We start from the raw sequence: 22,663 nt of genomic DNA, 5'->3' as shown, positions 1-22,663 counted from the left end.
CCCACACACTCACACACAGACTCTCACTGGGGTACAGTCCCACACACACACAGTCTCTCACTGGGGTACAGTCCCACATAGACACACACAGAGACTCTCACTGGGGTACAGTCCCACACACACTCACACAGAGAATCTCACTGGGGTACAGTCCCACGCACACACTCACACACAGACTCTCACTGGGGTACAGTCCCACACACACACTCACACACAGACTCTCACTGGGGTACAGTCCCACACACACACTCATACACAGACTCTCACTGGGGTACAGTCCCACACACACACTCATACACAGACTCTCACTGGGGTACAGTCCCACACACACACTCACACACAGACTCTCACTGGGGTACAGTCCCACACACACACTCACACACAGACTATCACTGGGGTACAGTCCCACACACACACAGACTCTCACTGGGGTACAGTCCCACAGACTCACACAGAGACTCTCACTGGGGTACAGTCCCACACACACACACACAGACTCTCACTGGGGTACAGTCCCACACACACACACACACAGACTCTCACTGGGGTACAGTCCCACACACACACACACACACACACAGACTCTCACTGGGGTACAGTCCCACACACACACACACACAGACTCTCACTGGGGTACAGTCCCATACACACACACAGAGACTCTCACTGGGGTACAGTCCCACACACACACACACACACAGACTCTCACTGGGGTACAGTCCCACACACACACTCACACACAGACTCTCACTGGGGTACAGTCCCACACACACACAGACTCTCACTGGGGTACAGTCCCACACACACACACACAGACTCTCACTGGGGTACAGTCCCACACACACACACACAGACTCTCACTGGGGTACAGTCCCACACACACACACACACAGATTCTCACTGGGGTACAGTCCCACACACACGCACACACAGACTCTCACTGGGGTACAGTCCCACACCCACACACACACAGACTCCCACTGGGGTACAGTCCCACACACACACACACACAAACACACACACACACACACAGACTCTCACTGGGGTACAGTCTCCCCTCCCCCGCCCACACACAGAGAATCTCACTGGGGTCGAGTCCCCCCCCCCCCCCCGACACACACACACAGACTCTCACTGTGGTACAGTCCCCCCCCACACATACACACACACACACACACACAGACTCTCACTGGGGTACAGTCCCACACACACACACTGACTCTCACTGGGGTACAGTCCCACACACACACAGACTCTCACTGGGGTACAGTCCCACACACTCACACACAGACTCTCACTGGGGTACAGTCCCACACACACACAGTCTCTCACTGGGGTACAGTCCCACATACACACACACAGAGACTCTCACTGGGGTACAGTCCAACACACACACTCACACACAGAATCTCACTGGGGTACAGTCCCACACACACACTCACACACAGACTATCACTGGGATACAGTCCCACACACACACAGACTCACACTGGGGTACAGTCCCACAGACTCACACAGAGACTCTCACTGGGGTACAGTCCCACACACACTCACACAGAGACTCTCACTGGGGTACAGTCCCACACACACACAGACTCTCACTGGGGTACAGTCCCACACGCAGACTCTCACTGGGGTACAGTCCCCCCCACACACACACACACAGACTCTCACTGGGGTAAAGTCCCCCACACACACACACACAGACTCTCACTGGGGTACAGTCCCACACACACACACACACAGAGACTCTCACTTGGGTACAGTCCCACACACACACTCACACACAGACTCTCACTGGGGTACAGTCCCACACACACATACACAGACTCTCACTGGGGTACAGTCCCACACACACATACACAGACTCTCACTGGGGTACAGTCCCACTCACACACAGACTCTCACTGGGGTACAGTCCCACAGACTCACACACAGACTCTCACTGGGGTACAGTCCCACAGACTCACACACAGACTCTCACTGGGGTACAGTCCCACACACACACACACACACACACACACAGACTCTCACTGGGGTACAGTCCCACACACACACTCACACAGAGACTCTCACTGGGGTACACTCCCACACACACACAAACTCTCACTGGGGTACAGTCCCACACACAGACTATCACTGCGCTACAGTCCCACGCACACACAGACTCTCACTGGGGTACAGTCCCACAGACTCACACAGAGACTCTCACTGGGGTACAGTCCCTCACACACAGACTCTCACTGGGGTACAGTCCCACACACACACAGACTCTCACTGGGATACAGTCCCACACACACACACTGACTCTCACTGGGGTACAGTCCCACACACACACAGACTCTCACTGGGGTACAGTCCCACACACTCACACAGACTCTCACTGGTGTACAGTCCCACACACACACAGACTCTCACTGGGGTACAGTCCCACACACACACACTGAATCTCACTGGGGTACAGTCCCACACACACACAGACTCTCACTGGGGTACAGTCCCACACACTCACACACAGACTCTCACTGGGGTACAGTCCCACACACACACAGTCTCTCACTGGGGTGCAGTCCCACATAGACACACACAGAGACTCTCACTGGGGTACAGTCCCACACACACTCACACAGAGAATCTCACTGGGGTACAGTCCCACGCACACACTCACACACAGACTCTCACTGGGGTACAGTCCCACACACACACTCACACACAGACTCTCACTGGGGTACAGTCCCACACACACACTCATACACAGACTCTCACTGGGGTACAGTCCCACACACACACTCATACACAGACTCTCACTGGGGTACAGTCCCACACACACACTCACACACAGACTCTCACTGGGGTACAGTCCCACACACACACTCACACACAGACTATCACTGGGGTACAGTCCCACACACACACAGACTCTCACTGGGGTACAGTCCCACACACACTCACACAGAGACTCTCACTGGGGTACAGTCCCACACACACACAGACTCTCACTGGGGTACAGTCCCACACACACACACACACACACAGACTCTCACTGGGGTACAGTCCCACACACACACACACACAGACTCTCACTGGGGTACAGTCCCACACACACACACAGAGACTCTCACTGGGGTACAGTCCCACACGCAGACTCTCACTGGGGTACAGTCCCCCCCCCACACACACACACAGACTCTCACTGGGGTAAAGTCCCCCCCACACACACACACAGACTCTCACTGGGGTACAGTCCCACACACACACACACACAGAGACTCTCACTTGGGTACAGTCCCACACACACACTCACACACAGACTCTCACTGGGGTACAGTCCCACACACACATACACAGACTCTCACTGGGGTACAGTCCCACACACACATACACAGACTCTCACTGGGGTACAGTCCCACTCACACACAGACTCTCACTGGGGTACAGTCCCACAGACTCACACACAGACTCTCACTGGGGTACAGTCCCACAGACTCACACACAGACTCTCACTGGGGTACAGTCCCACACACACACACACACACACACACACAGACTCTCACTGGGGTACAGTCCCACACACACACTCACACAGAGACTCTCACTGGGGTACACTCCCACACACACACAAACTCTCACTGGGGTACAGTCCCACACACAGACTATCACTGCGCTACAGTCCCACGCACACACAGACTCTCACTGGGGTACAGTCCCACAGACTCACACAGAGACTCTCACTGGGGTACAGTCCCTCACACACAGACTCTCACTGGGGTACAGTCCCACACACACACAGACTCTCACTGGGATACAGTCCCACACACACACACAGACTCTCACTGGGGTACAGTCCCACACACACACAGACTCTCACTGGGGTACAGTCCCACACACTCACACAGACTCTCACTGGTGTACAGTCCCACACACACACAGACTCTCACTGGGGTACAGTCCCACACACACACACTGAATCTCACTGGGGTACAGTCCCACACACACACAGACTCTCACTGGGGTACAGTCCCACACACTCACACACAGACTCTCACTGGGGTACAGTCCCACACACACACAGTCTCTCACTGGGGTGCAGTCCCACATAGACACACACAGAGACTCTCACTGGGGTACAGTCCCACACACACTCACACAGAGAATCTCACTGGGGTACAGTCCCACGCACACACTCACACACAGACTCTCACTGGGGTACAGTCCCACACACACACTCACACACAGACTCTCACTGGGGTACAGTCCCACACACACACTCATACACAGACTCTCACTGGGGTACAGTCCCACACACACACTCATACACAGACTCTCACTGGGGTACAGTCCCACACACACACTCACACACAGACTCTCACTGGGGTACAGTCCCACACACACACTCACACACAGACTATCACTGGGGTACAGTCCCACACACACAGAGACTCTCACTGGGGTACAGTCCCACACACACTCACACAGAGACTCTCACTGGGGTACAGTCCCACACACACACAGACTCTCACTGGGGTACAGTCCCACACACACACACACACACACAGACTCTCACTGGGGTACAGTCCCACACACACACACACACAGACTCTCACTGGGGTACAGTCCCACACACACACACAGAGACTCTCACTGGGGTACAGTCCCACACAAACACACACACAGACTCTCACTGGGGTACAGTCCCACACACACACACACACACAGACTCTCACTGGGGTACAGTCCCACACACACACTCACACACAGACTCTCACTGGGGTACAGTCCCACACACACACAGACTCTCACTGGGGTACAGTCCCACACACACACACACAGACTCTCACTGGGGTACAGTCCCACACACACACACACAGACTCTCACTGGGGTACAGTCCCACACACACACACACACAGATTCTCACTGGGGTACAGTCCCACACACACGCACACACAGACTCTCACTGGGGTACAGTCCCACACCCACACACACACAGACTCCCACTGGGGTACAGTCCCACACACACACACACACAAACACACACACACACACACAGACTCTCACTGGGGTACAGTCTCCCCTCCCCCGCCCACACACAGAGAATCTCACTGGGGTCGAGTCCCCCCCCCCCCCGACACACACACACAGACTCTCACTGTGGTACAGTCCCCCCCCACACATACACACACACACACACACACACACAGACTCTCACTGGGGTACAGTCCCACACACACACACTGACTCTCACTGGGGTACAGTCCCACACACACACAGACTCTCACTGGGGTACAGTCCCACACACTCACACACAGACTCTCACTGGGGTACAGTCCCACACACACACAGTCTCTCACTGGGGTACAGTCCCACATACACACACACAGAGACTCTCACTGGGGTACAGTCCAACACACACACTCACACACAGAATCTCACTGGGGTACAGTCCCACACACACACTCACACACAGACTATCACTGGGGTACAGTCCCACACACACACAGACTCACACTGGGGTACAGTCCCACAGACTCACACAGAGACTCTCACTGGGGTACAGTCCCACACACACTCACACAGAGACTCTCACTGGGGTACAGTCCCACACACACACAGACTCTCACTGGGGTACAGTCCCACACGCAGACTCTCACTGGGGTACAGTCCCCCCCACACACACACACACAGACTCTCACTGGGGTAAAGTCCCCCACACACACACACACAGACTCTCACTGGGGTACAGTCCCACACACACACACACACAGAGACTCTCACTTGGGTACAGTCCCACACACACACTCACACACAGACTCTCACTGGGGTACAGTCCCACACACACATACACAGACTCTCACTGGGGTACAGTCCCACACACACATACACAGACTCTCACTGGGGTACAGTCCCACTCACACACAGACTCTCACTGGGGTACAGTCCCACAGACTCACACACAGACTCTCACTGGGGTACAGTCCCACAGACTCACACACAGACTCTCACTGGGGTACAGTCCCACACACACACACACACACACACACACAGACTCTCACTGGGGTACAGTCCCACACACACACTCACACAGAGACTCTCACTGGGGTACACTCCCACACACACACAAACTCTCACTGGGGTACAGTCCCACACACAGACTATCACTGCGCTACAGTCCCACGCACACACAGACTCTCACTGGGGTACAGTCCCACAGACTCACACAGAGACTCTCACTGGGGTACAGTCCCTCACACACAGACTCTCACTGGGGTACAGTCCCACACACACACAGACTCTCACTGGGATACAGTCCCACACACACACACTGACTCTCACTGGGGTACAGTCCCACACACACACAGACTCTCACTGGGGTACAGTCCCACACACTCACACAGACTCTCACTGGTGTACAGTCCCACACACACACAGACTCTCACTGGGGTACAGTCCCACACACACACACTGAATCTCACTGGGGTACAGTCCCACACACACACAGACTCTCACTGGGGTACAGTCCCACACACTCACACACAGACTCTCACTGGGGTACAGTCCCACACACACACAGTCTCTCACTGGGGTGCAGTCCCACATAGACACACACAGAGACTCTCACTGGGGTACAGTCCCACACACACTCACACAGAGAATCTCACTGGGGTACAGTCCCACGCACACACTCACACACAGACTCTCACTGGGGTACAGTCCCACACACACACTCACACACAGACTCTCACTGGGGTACAGTCCCACACACACACTCATACACAGACTCTCACTGGGGTACAGTCCCACACACACACTCATACACAGACTCTCACTGGGGTACAGTCCCACACACACACTCACACACAGACTCTCACTGGGGTACAGTCCCACACACACACTCACACACAGACTATCACTGGGGTACAGTCCCACACACACACAGACTCTCACTGGGGTACAGTCCCACACACACTCACACAGAGACTCTCACTGGGGTACAGTCCCACACACACACAGACTCTCACTGGGGTACAGTCCCACACACACACACACACACACAGACTCTCACTGGGGTACAGTCCCACACACACACACACACAGACTCTCACTGGGGTACAGTCCCACACACACACACAGAGACTCTCACTGGGGTACAGTCCCACACAAACACACACACAGACTCTCACTGGGGTACAGTCCCACACACACACACACACACAGACTCTCACTGGGGTACAGTCCCACACACACACTCACACACAGACTCTCACTGGGGTACAGTCCCACACACACACAGACTCTCACTGGGGTACAGTCCCACACACACACACACAGACTCTCACTGGGGTACAGTCCCACACACACACACACAGACTCTCACTGGGGTACAGTCCCACACACACACACACACACAGATTCTCACTGGGGTACAGTCCCACACACACGCACACACAGACTCTCACTGGGGTACAGTCCCACACCCACACACACACAGACTCCCACTGGGGTACAGTCCCACACACACACACACACAAACACACACACACACACACAGACTCTCACTGGGGTACAGTCTCCCCTCCCCCGCCCACACACAGAGAATCTCACTGGGGTCGAGTCCCCCCCCCCCCACACACACACACAGACTCTCACTGTGGTACAGTCCCCCCCCACACATACACACACACACACACACACACACACAGACTCTCACTGGGGTACAGTCCCACACACACACACTGACTCTCACTGGGGTACAGTCCCACACACACACAGACTCTCACTGGGGTACAGTCCCACACACTCACACACAGACTCTCACTGGGGTACAGTCCCACACACACACAGTCTCTCACTGGGGTACAGTCCCACATACACACACACAGAGACTCTCACTGGGGTACAGTCCTACACACACTCACACAGAGACTCTCACTGGGGTACAGTCCCTCGCTCACACACACAGACTCTCACTGGTGTACAGTCCCACACACACACTCACACACAGACTCTCACTGGGGTACAGTCCCACACACACACTCACACACAGACTCTCACTGGGGTACAGTCCCACACACACACTCATACACAGACTCTCACTGGGGTACAGTCCAACACACACACTCACACACAGAATCTCACTGGGGTACAGTCCCACACACACACTCACACACAGACTATCACTGGGGTACAGTCCCACACACACACAGACTCTCACTGGGGTACAGTCCCACAGACTCACACAGAGACTCTCACTGGGGTACAGTCCCACACACACTCACACAGAGACTCTCACTGGGGTACAGTCCCACACACACACAGACTCTCACTGGGGTACAGTCCCACACGCAGACTCTCACTGGGGTACAGTCCCCCCCACACACACACACACAGACTCTCACTGGGGTAAAGTCCCCCACACACACACACACAGACTCTCACTGGGGTACAGTCCCACACACACACACACACAGAGACTCTCACTTGGGTACAGTCCCACACACACACTCACACACAGACTCTCACTGGGGTACAGTCCCACACACACATACACAGACTCTCACTGGGGTACAGTCCCACACACACATACACAGACTCTCACTGGGGTACAGTCCCACTCACACACAGACTCTCACTGGGGTACAGTCCCACAGACTAACACACAGACTCTCACTGGGGTACAGTCCCCCCCCCCCCCCGCCCCACACACACACACACACACAGACTCTCACTGGGGTACAGTCCCACACACACACTCACACAGAGACTCTCACTGGGGTACAGTCCCACACACACACAGACTCTCACTGGGGTACAGTCCCACACACAGACTATCACTGCGGTACAGTCCCACAGACACACAGACTCTCACTGGGGTACAGTCCCACAGACTCACACAGAGACTCTCACTGGGGTACAGTCCCTCACACACAGACTCTCACTGGGGTACAGTCCCACACACACACACACACACAGACTATCACTGGGGTACAGTCCCACAGACTCACACACAGACTCTCACTGGGGTACAGTCCCACACACACACAGACTCTCACTGGGATACAGTCCCACACACACACACTGACTCTCACTGGGGTACAGTCCCACACACACACTCACACACAGACTCTCACTGGGGTACAGTCCCACACACGCACAGACTCTCACTGGGGTACAGTCCCACACACACACACACACACACACACAGACTCTCACTGGGGTACAGTCCCACACACACACACACACAGATTCTCACTGGGGTACAGTCCCACACACACGCACACACAGACTCTCACTGGGGTACAGTCCCACACCCACACACACACAGACTCCCACTGGGGTACAGTCCCACACACACACACACACAAACACACACACACACACAGACTCTCACTGGGGTACAGTCCCACACACAGAGAATCTCACTGGGGTCGAGTCCCCCCCCCCCACACACACACACACAGACTCTCACTGGGGTACAGTCCCCCCCCACACATACACACACACACACACACACAGACTCTCACTGGGGTACAGTCCCACACACACACACTGACTCTCACTGGGGTACAGTCCCACACACACACAGACTCTCACTGGGGTACAGTCCCACACACTCACACACAGACTCTCACTGGGGTACAGTCCCACACACACACAGTCTCTCACTGGGGTACAGTCCCACATACACACACACAGAGACTCTCACTGGGGTACAGTCCTACACACACTCACACAGAGACTCTCACTGGTGTACAGTCCCACACACACACTCACACACAGACTCTCACTGGGGTACAGTCCCACACACACACTCATACACAGACTCTCACTGGGGTACAGTCCAACACACACACTCACACACAGAATCTCACTGGGGTACAGTCCCACACACACACTCACACACAGACTATCACTGGGGTACAGTCCCACACACACACAGACTCTCACTGGGGTACAGTCCCACAGACTCACACAGAGACTCTCACTGGGGTACAGTCCCACACACACTCACACAGAGACTCTCACTGGGGTACAGTCCCACACACACACAGACTCTCACTGGGGTACAGTCCCACACGCAGACTCTCACTGGGGTACAGTCCCCCCCCCACACACACACACAGACTCTCACTGGGGTAAAGTCCCCCCCACACACACACACAGACTCTCACTGGGGTACAGTCCCACACACAGAGACTCTCACTTGGGTACAGTCCCACACACACACTCACACACAGACTCTCACTGGGGTACAGTCCCACACACACATACACAGACTCTCACTGGGGTACAGTCCCACACACACATACACAGACTCTCACTGGGGTACAGTCCCACTCACACACAGACTCTCACTGGGGTACAGTCCCACAGACTCACACACAGACTCTCACTGGGGTACAGTCCCCCCCCCCCCCACACACACACACACACACACAGACTCTCACTGGGGTACAGTCCCACACACACACTCACACAGAGACTCTCACTGGGGTACAGTCCCACACACACACAGACTCTCACTGGGGCACAGTCCCACACACAGACTATCACTGCGGTACAGTCCCACAGACACACAGACTCTCACTGGGGTACAGTCCCACAGACTCACACAGAGACTCTCACTGGGGTACAGTCCCTCACACACACAGACTCTCACTGGGATACAGTCCCACACACACACACACTGACTCTCACTGGGGTACAGTCCCACACACACACAGACTCTCACTGGGGTACAGTCCCACACACAGACTCTCACTGGGGTACAGTCCCACACACACACACACACACAGACTATCACTGGGGTACAGTCCCACAGACTCACACAGAGACTCTCACTGGGGTACAGTCCCACACACACAAACACACGGACTCTCACTGGGGTACAGTCCCACACACACACAGACTCTCACTGGGATACAGTCCCACACACACACACTGACTCTCACTGGGGTACAGTCCCACACACACACAGACTCTCACTGGGGTACCGTCCCACATACACACACACAGAGACTCTCACTGGGGTACAGTCCCACGCACACACACACAGACTCTCACTGGTGTACAGTCCCACACACACACTCACACACAGACTCTCACTGGGGTACAGTCCCACACACACACTCATACACAGACTCTCACTGGGGTACAGTCCCACACACACACTCACACACAGACTCTCACTGGGGTACAGTCCCACACACACACTCACACACAGACTATCACTGGGGTACAGTCCCACACACACACAGACTCTCACTGGGGTACAGTCCCACAGACTCACACAGAGACTCTCATTGGGGTACAGTCCCACACACACTCACACAGAGACTCTCACTGGGGTAGAGTCCCACACACACACAGACTCTCACTGGGGTACAGTCCCACACACAGACTCTCACTGGGGTACAGTCCCACACACACACACAGACTCTCACTGGGGTACAGTCCCACACACACACACACACAGACTCTCACTGGGGTACAGTCCCACACACACACACACACAGACTCTCACCTGGGTACAGTCCCACACACACACTCACACACAGACTCTCACTGGGGTACAGTCCCACACACACATACACAGACTCTCACTGGGGTACAGTCCCACACACACATACACAGACTCTCACCGGGGTACAGTCCCACTCACACACAGACTCTCACTGGGGTACAGTCCCACAGACTCACACACAGACTCTCACTGGGGTACAGTCCCACACACTTACTCACACAGAGACTCTCACTGGGGTACAGTCCCACACACAGACTCTCACTGGGGTACAGTCCCACACACACACTCACACACAGACTATCACTGGGGTACAGTCCCACACACACACAGACATTTACTGGGGTAAAGTCCCACAGACTCACACAGAGACTCTCACTGGGGTACAGTCCCACACACACACAGACTCTCACTGGGGTACAGTCCCACACACAGACTCTCACTGGGGTACAGTCCCACACACACACACACACACAGACTCTCACTGGGGTACAGTCCCACACACACACACAGAGACTCTCACTGGGGTACAGTCCCACACACACACACACACAGACTCTCACTTGGGTACAGTCCCACACACACACTCACACCCAGACTCTCACTGGGGTACAGTCCCACACACACATACACAGACTCTCACTGGGGTACAGTCCCACACACACATACACAGACTCTCACTGGGGTACAGTCCCACTCACACACAGACTCTCACTGGGGTACAGTCCCACAGACTCACACACAGACTCTCACTGGGGTACAGTCCAACACACACACACACACACACACAGACTCTCACTGGGGTACAGTCCCACACACACACTCACACAGAGACTCTCACTGGGGTACAGTCCCACACACACACAGACTCTCACTGGGGTACAGTCCCACACACAGACTATCACTGCGGTACAGTCCCACACACACACAGACTCTCACTGGGGTACAGTCCCACAGACTCACACAGAGACTCTCACTGGGGTACAGTCCCTCACACACAGACTTTCACTGGGGTACAGTCCCACACACACACAGACTCTCACTGGGATACAGTCCCACACACACACACTGACTCTCACTGGGGTACAGTCCCACACACACACAGACTCTCTCTGGGGTACAGTCCCACACACTCACACACAGACTCTCACTGGGGTACAGTCCCCCACACACACAGACTCTCACTGGGGTACAGTCCCACACACACTCACACAGAGACTCTCACTGGGGTACAGTCCCACGCACACACACACAGACTCTCACTGGGGTACAGTCCCACACACACACTCACACACAGACTCTCACTGGGGTACAGTCCCACACACACACTCACACACAGACTCTCACTGGGGTACAGTCCCACACACACACTCACACACAGACTATCACTGGGGTACAGTCCCACACACACACAGACTCTCACTGGGGTACAGTCCCACAGACTCAAACAGAGACTCTCACTGGGGTACAGTCCCACACACACTCACACAGAGACTCTCACTGGGGTACAGTCCCACACACACACAGACTCACTGGGGTACAGTCCCACACACACACACACAGACTCTCACTGGGGTACAGTCCCACACACACACACACACAGACTCTCACTGGGGTACAGTCCCACACACACACACAGAGACTCTCACTGGGGTACAGTCCCACACACACACACACAGACTCTCACTGGGGTACAGTCCCACACACACACACACACACACAGACTCTCACTGGGGTACAGTCCCACACACACACTCACACACAGACTCTCACTGGGGTACAGTCCCACACACACACAGACTCTCGCTGGGGGACAGTCCCACACACACACAGACTCTCACTGGGGTACAGTCCCACACACACACACACAGATTCTCACTGGGGTACAGTCCCACACACACGCACACAAAGACTCTCACTGGGGTACAGTCCCACACACACACACACACAGAGTCTCACTGGGGTACAGTCGCACACACACACACACACACAGACTCCCACTGGGGTACAGTCCCACACACACAGGCTCCCACTGGGGTACAGTCCCACACACACACACACACAGACTCTCACTGGGGTACAGTCCCACACACACACACACACACACACAGACTCTCACTGGGGTACAGTCCCACACACACACACACACACAGACTCTCACTGGAGTACAGTCCCACACACACACACACACACACAGAGACTCTCACTGGGGTACAGTCCCACACACACACACACACAGACTCTCACTGGGGTACAGTCCCACACACACACACGGACTATCACTGGGGAACAGTCCCACACACACACACTGACTCTCACTGGGGTACAGTCCCACACACACACAGACTCTCACTGGGGTACAGTCCCACACACAGACTCTCACTGGGGTACAGTCCCACACACACACACACACACAGACTATCACTGGGGTACAGTCCCACAGACTCACACAGAGACTCTCACTGGGGTACAGTCCCACACACACAAACACACGGACTCTCACTGGGGTACAGTCCCACACACACACAGACTCTCACTGGGATACAGTCCCACACACACACACTGACTCTCACTGGGGTACAGTCCCACACACACACAGACTCTCACTGGGGTACCGTCCCACATACACACACACAGAGACTCTCACTGGGGTACAGTCCCACACACACTCACACAGAGACTCTCACTGGGGTACAGTCCCACGCACACACACACAGACTCTCACTGGTGTACAGTCCCACACACACACTCACACACAGACTCTCACTGGGGTACAGTCCCACACACACACTCATACACAGACTCTCACTGGGGTACAGTCCCACACACACACTCACACACAGACTCTCACTGGGGTACAGTCCCACACACACACTCACACACAGACTATCACTGGGGTACAGTCCCACACACACACAGACTCTCACTGGGGTACAGTCCCACAGACTCACACAGAGACTCTCACTGGGGTACAGTCCCACACACACTCACACAGAGACTCTCACTGGGGTAGAGTCCCACACACACACAGACTCTCACTGGGGTACAGTCCCACACACAGACTCTCACTGGGGTACAGTCCCACACACACACACAGACTCTCACTGGGGTACAGTCCCACACACACACACACACAGACTCTCACTGGGGTACAGTCCCACACACACACACACACAGACTCTCACCTGGGTACAGTCCCACACACACACTCACACACAGACTCTCACTGGGGTACAGTCCCACACACACATACACAGACTCTCACTGGGGTACAGTCCCACACACACATACACAGACTCTCACCGGGGTACAGTCCCACTCACACACAGACTCTCACTGGGGTACAGTCCCACAGACTCACACACAGACTCTCACTGGGGTACAGTCCCACACACTTACTCACACAGAGACTCTCACTGGGGTACAGTCCCACACACACACTCACACACAGACTATCACTGGGGTACAGTCCCACACACACACAGACATTTACTGGGGTAAAGTCCCACAGACTCACACAGAGACTCTCACTGGGGTACAGTCCCACACACACACAGACTCTCACTGGGGTACAGTCCCACACACAGACTCTCACTGGGGTACAGTCCCACACACACACACACACACAGACTCTCACTGGGGTACAGTCCCACACACACACACAGAGACTCTCACTGGGGTACAGTCCCACACACACACACACACAGACTCTCACTTGGGTACAGTCCCACACACACACTCACACACAGACTCTCACTGGGGTACAGTCCCACACACACATACACAGACTCTCACTGGGGTACAGTCCCACACACACATACACAGACTCTCACTGGGGTACAGTCCCACTCACACACAGACTCTCACTGGGGTACAGTCCCACAGACTCACGCACAGACTCTCACTGGGGTACAGTCCCACACACACACACACACACACACACAGACTCTCACTGGGGTACAGTCCCACACACACACTCACACAGAGACTCTCACTGGGGTACAGTCCCACACACACACAGACTCTCACTGGGGTATAGTCCCACACACAGACTATCACTGCGGTACAGTCCCACACACACACAGACTCTCACTGGGGTACAGTCCCACAGACTCACACAGAGACTCTCACTGGGGTACAGTCCCTCACACACAGACTTTCACTGGGGTACAGTCCCACACACACACAGACTCTCACTGGGATACAGTCCCACACACACACACTGACTCTCACTGGGGTACAGTCCCACACACACACAGACTCTCTCTGGGGTACAGTCCCACACACTCACACACAGACTCTCACTGGGGTACAGTCCCCCACACACACAGACTCTCACTGGGGTACAGTCCCACACACACTCACACAGAGACTCTCACTGGGGTACAGTCCCACGCACACACACACAGACTCTCACTGGGGTACAGTCCCACACACACACTCACACACAGACTCTCACTGGGGTACAGTCCCACACACACACTCACACACAGACTCTCACTGGGGTACAGTCCCACACACACACTCACACACAGACTATCACTGGGGTACAGTCCCACACACACACAGACTCTCACTGGGGTACAGTCCCACAGACTCAAACAGAGACTCTCACTGGGGTACAGTCCCACACACACTCACACAGAGACTCTCACTGGGGTACAGTCCCACACACACACAGACTCACTGGGGTACAGTCCCACACACACACACACAGACTCTCACTGGGGTACAGTCCCACACACACACACACACAGACTCTCACTGGGGTACAGTCCCACACACACACACAGAGACTCTCACTGGGGTACAGTCCCACACACACACACACAGACTCTCACTGGGGTACAGTCCCACACACACACACACACACACAGACTCTCACTGGGGTACAGTCCCACACACACACTCACACACAGACTCTCACTGGGGTACAGTCCCACACACACACAGACTCTCGCTGGGGGACAGTCCCACACACACACAGACTCTCACTGGGGTACAGTCCCACACACACACACACAGATTCTCACTGGGGTACAGTCCCACACACACGCACACAAAGACTCTCACTGGGGTACAGTCCCACACACACACACACACAGAGTCTCACTGGGGCACAGTCGCACACACACACACACACACACAGACTCCCACTGGGGTACAGTCCCACACACACAGGCTCCCACTGGGGTACAGTCCCACACACACACACACACAGACTCTCACTGGGGTACAGTCCCACACACACACACACACACACACAGACTCTCACTGGGGTACAGTCCCACACACACACACACACACAGACTCTCACTGGAGTACAGTCCCACACACACACACACACACACAGAGACTCTCACTGGGGTACAGTCCCACACACACACACGGACTATCACTGGGGAACAGTCCCACACACACACACTGACTCTCACTGGGGTACAGTCCCACACACACTCACACAGACACTCTCACTGGGGTACAGTCCCACACACACACACACACACACACAGACTCTCACTGGGGTACAGTCCCACACACACACACACAGGCTCTCACTGGGGTACAGTCCCACACGCACACAGACTCTCACTGGGGTACAGTCCCACACACACACACAGACTCTCACTGGGGTACAGTCCCCCACACACACACAGACTCTCACTGGGGTACAGTCCCCCACACACACACACACAGACTCTCACTGGGGTACAGTCCCACACACACACACAGACTCTCACTGGGGTACAGTCCCACACACACACACACAGACTCTCACTGGGGTACAGTCCCCCACACACGCACATACTCTCACTGGGGTATAGTCCCACACACACTCACACAGGGACTCTCACTGGGGTACAGTCCCACACACACACTCACACACAGACTATCACTGGGGTACAGTCCCACACACACACAGAGACTCTCACTGGGGTACAGTCCCACACACACACACACAGACTCTCACTGGGGTACAGTCCCACACACACACACACACACAGAGACTCTCACTGGGGTACAGTCCCACACACACACACACACAGACTCTCACTGGGGTACAGTCCCACACACACACAGAGTCTCTCACTGGGGTACAGTCCCACACACACACTCACACACAGACTATCACTGGGGTACAGTCCCACACACACACAGACTCTCACTGGGGTACAGTCCCACCCACACACACACACAGACTCTCACTGGGGTACAGTCCCACACACACACACACACACACACAGAGACTCTCACTGGGGTACAGTCCCACACACACACACACACACACACACACAGACTCTCACTGGGGTACAGTCCCCCCCCACACACACACACACACACAGACTCTCACTGGGGTACAGTCCCACAGACCCACACAGAGACTGTCACTGGGTTACAGTCCCACACACACACAGACTCTCACTGGGGTACAGTCCCACACACACACTGACTCTCACTGGGGTACAGTCCCACACACACACACACAGACTCTCACTGGGGTACAGTCCCACACACACACAGACTCTCACTGGGGTACAGTCCCACACACTCACACAGAGACACTCACTGGGGTACAGTCCCACACACACACACAGACTATCACTGGGGAACAGTCCCACACACACACACTGACTCTCACTGGGGTATAGTCCCACACACACACTCAGACTCTCACTGGGGTACAGTCCCACACACACACACACACAGAGACTCTCACTGGGGTACAGTCCCACACACACACACACACACACACACACACAGACTCTCACTGGTGTACAGTCCCACACACACTCACACAGACACTCTCACTGGGGTACAGTCCCACACACAGACTCTCACTGGGGTACAGTCCCACTCACACACACAGACTCTCACTGGGGTACAGTCCCACACACACACACACACACAGACTCTCACTGGGGTACAGTCCCACACACACGCACAGACTCTCACTGGGGTACAGTCCCACACACACATACTCAGACTCTCACTGGGGTACAGTCCCACTCACACACAGACTCTCACTGGGGTATAGTCCCCCCCCCCCACACACACACACACAGACTCTCACTGGGGTACAGTCCCACACACACACAGACACTCACTGGGGTACAGTCCCACTCACACACACAGACTCTCACTGGGGTACAGTCCCACACACACACACACACACAGACTCTCACTGGGGTACAGTCCCACACACACATACACAGACTCTCACTGGGGTACAGTCCCACACACACATACTCAGACTCTCACTGGGGTACAGTCCCACTCACACACAGACTCTCACTGGGGTACAGTCCCACAGACTCACACACAGACTCTCACTGGGGTACAGTCCCCCCCCCCCCCACACACACACACACACACACACACAGACTCTCACTGGGGTACAGTCCCACACACACACTCACACAGAGACTCTCACTGGGGTACAGTCCCACACACACACAGACTCTCACTGGGGTACAGTCCCACACACAGACTATCACTGCGGTACAGTCCCACAGACACACAGACTCTCACTGGGGTACAGTCCCACAGACTCACACAGAGACTCTCACTGGGGTACAGTCCCTCACACACAGACTCTCACTGGGGTGCAGTCCCACACACACACAGACTCTCACTGGGATACAGTCCCACACACACACACACTGACTCTCACTGGGGTACAGTCCCACACACACACAGACTCTCACTGGGGTACAGTCCCACACACAGACTCTCACTGGGGTACAGTCCCACACACACACACACACAGACTATCACTGGGGTACAGTCCCACAGACTCACACAGAGACTCTCACTGGGGTACAGTCCCACACACACAAACACACGGACTCTCACTGGGGTACAGTCCCACACACACACACACACGGACTCTCACTGCCGTACAGTCCCACACACACACACACACAGACTCTCACTGGGATACAGTCCCACACACACACACTGACTCTCACTGGGGTACAGTCCCACACACACACTCACACACAGACTCTCACTGGGGTACAGTCCCACACACGCACCGACTCTCACTGGGGTACAGTCCCACACACACACAGACTCTCACTGGGGTACAGTCCCACACACACACACACACAGATTCTCACTGGGGTACAGTCCCACACACACGCACACACAGACTCTCACTGGGGTACAGTCCCACACCCACACACACACAGACTCCCACTGGGGTACAGTCCCACACACACACACACACACACAAACACACACACACACACAGACTCTCACTGGGGTACAGTCCCACACACACACAGACTCTCACTGGGGTACAGTCTCCCCTCCCCCGCCCATACACAGAGAATCTCACTGGGGTCGAGTCCCCCCCCCCCACACACACACACAGACTCTCACTGGGGTACAGTCCCCCCCCCACACATACACACACACACAGACTCTCACTGGGGTACAGTCCCACACACACACACTGACTCTCACTGGGGTACAGTCCCACACACACACAGACTCTCACTGGGGTACAGTCCCACACACTCACACACAGACTCTCACTGGGGTACAGTCCCACACACACACAGTCTCTCACTGGGGTACAGTCCCACATACACACACACACAGACTCTCACTGGGGTACAGTCCTACACACACTCACACAGAGACTCTCACTGGGGTACAGTCCGACGCACACACACACAGACTCTCACTGGTGTACAGTCCCACACACACACTCACACACAGACTCTCACTGGGGTACAGTCCCACACACACACTCACACACAGACTCTCACTGGGGTACAGTCCCACACACACACTCATACACAGACTCTCACTGGGGTACAGTCCCACACACACACTCACACACAGACTATCACTGGGGTACAGTCCCACACACACACAGACTCTCACTGGGGTACAGTCCCACAGACTCACACAGAGACTCTCACTGGGGTACAGTCCCACACACACTCACACAGAGACTCTCACTGGGGTACAGTCCCACACACACACAGACTCTCACTGGGGTACAGTGCCACACGCAGACTCTCACTGGGGTACAGTCCCCCCCACACACACACACACAGACTCTCACTGGGGTAAAGTCCCCCACACACACACACACAGACTCTCACTGGGGTACAGTCCCACACACACACACACACACAGACTCTCACTTGGGTACAGTGCCACACACACACTCACACACAGACTCTCACTGGGGTACAGTCCCACACACACATACACAGACTCTCACTGGGGTACAGTCCCACACACACATACACAGACTCTCACTGGGGTACAGTCCCACTCACACACAGACTCTCACTGGGGTACAGTCCCACAGACTCACACACAGACTCTCACTGGGGTACAGTCCCCCCCCCCCCACACACACACACACACACACACACAGACTCTCACTGGGGTACAGTCCCACACACACACTCACACAGAGACTCTCACTGGGGTACAGTCCCACACACACACAGACTCTCACTGGGGTACAGTCCCACACACAGACTATCACTGCGGTACAGTCCCATAGACACACAGACTCTCACTGGGGTACAGTCCCACAGACTCACACAGAGACTCTCACTTGGGTACAGTCCCTCACACACAGACTCTCACTGGGGTACAGTCCCACACACACACAGACTCTCACTGGGATACAGTCCCACACACACACACACTGACTCTCACTGGGGTACAGTCCCACACACACACAGACTCTCACTGGGGTACAGTCCCACACACAGACTCTCACTGGGGTACAGTCCCACACACACACACACACAGACTATCACTGGGGTACAGTCCCACAGACTCACACAGAGACTCTCACTGGGGTACAGTCCCACACACACAAACACACGGACTCTCACTGGGGTACAGTCCCACACACACACGGACTCTCACTGGGGTACAGTCCCACACACACTCACACACAGACTCTCACTGGGGTACAGTCCCACACCCACACACACACAGACTCCCACTGGGGTACAGTCCCACACACACACACACACACACACACACACACAGACTCTCACTGGGGTACAGTCCCACACACACACAGACTCTCACTGGGGTACAGTCTCCCCTCCCCCGCCCACACACAGAGAATCTCACTGGGGTCGAGTCCACCCCCCCCCCCCACACACACACACACAGACTCTCACTGGGGTACAGTCCCCCCCACACATACACACACACACACACACACACAGACTCTCACTGGGGTACAGTCCCACACACACACACTGACTCTCACTGGGGTACAGTCCCACACACACACAGACTCTCACTGGGGTACAGTCCCACACACTCACACACAGACTCTCACTGGGGTACAGTCCCACACACACACAGTCTCTCACTGGGGTACAGTCCCTGACACACACACACACACACAGACTCTCACTGGAGTACAGTCCCACATACACACACACAGAGACTCTCACTGGGGTACAGTCCCACACACACTCACACAGAGACTCTCACTGGGGTACAGTCCCACGCACACACACACAGACTCTCACTGGTGTACAGTCCCACACACACACTCACACACAGACTCTCACTGGGGTACAGTCCCACACACACACTCACACACAGACTCTCACTGGGGTACAGTCCCACACACACACTCATACACAGACTCTCACTGGGGTACAGTCCAACACACACACTCACACACAGAATCTCACTGGGGTACAGTCCCACACACACACTCACACACAGACTATCACTGGGGTACAGTCCCACACACACACAGACTCTCACTGGGGTACAGTCCCACAGACTCACACAGAGACTCTCACTGGGGTACAGTCCCACACACACTCACACAGAGACTCTCACTGGGGTACAGTCCCACACACACACAGACTCTCACTGGGGTACAGTCCCACACACAGACTCTCACTGGGGTACAGTCCCACACACACACACACACACACACAGACTCTCACTGGGGTACACTCCCCCCCCCACACACACACAGACTCTCACTGGGGTACAGTCCCACACACACACACAGACTCTCACTGGGGTACAGTCCCACACACACACACACACAGACTCTCACTTGGGTACAGTCCCACACACACACTCACACACAGACTCTCACTGGGGTACAGTCCCACACACACACTCAC

Source organism: Chiloscyllium punctatum, chromosome 21 (assembly GCF_047496795.1).
Source record: "Chiloscyllium punctatum isolate Juve2018m chromosome 21, sChiPun1.3, whole genome shotgun sequence".
Classification (NCBI taxonomy): Eukaryota; Metazoa; Chordata; class Chondrichthyes; order Orectolobiformes; family Hemiscylliidae; genus Chiloscyllium; species Chiloscyllium punctatum.
This window is presented reverse-complemented; position numbering follows the sequence as displayed.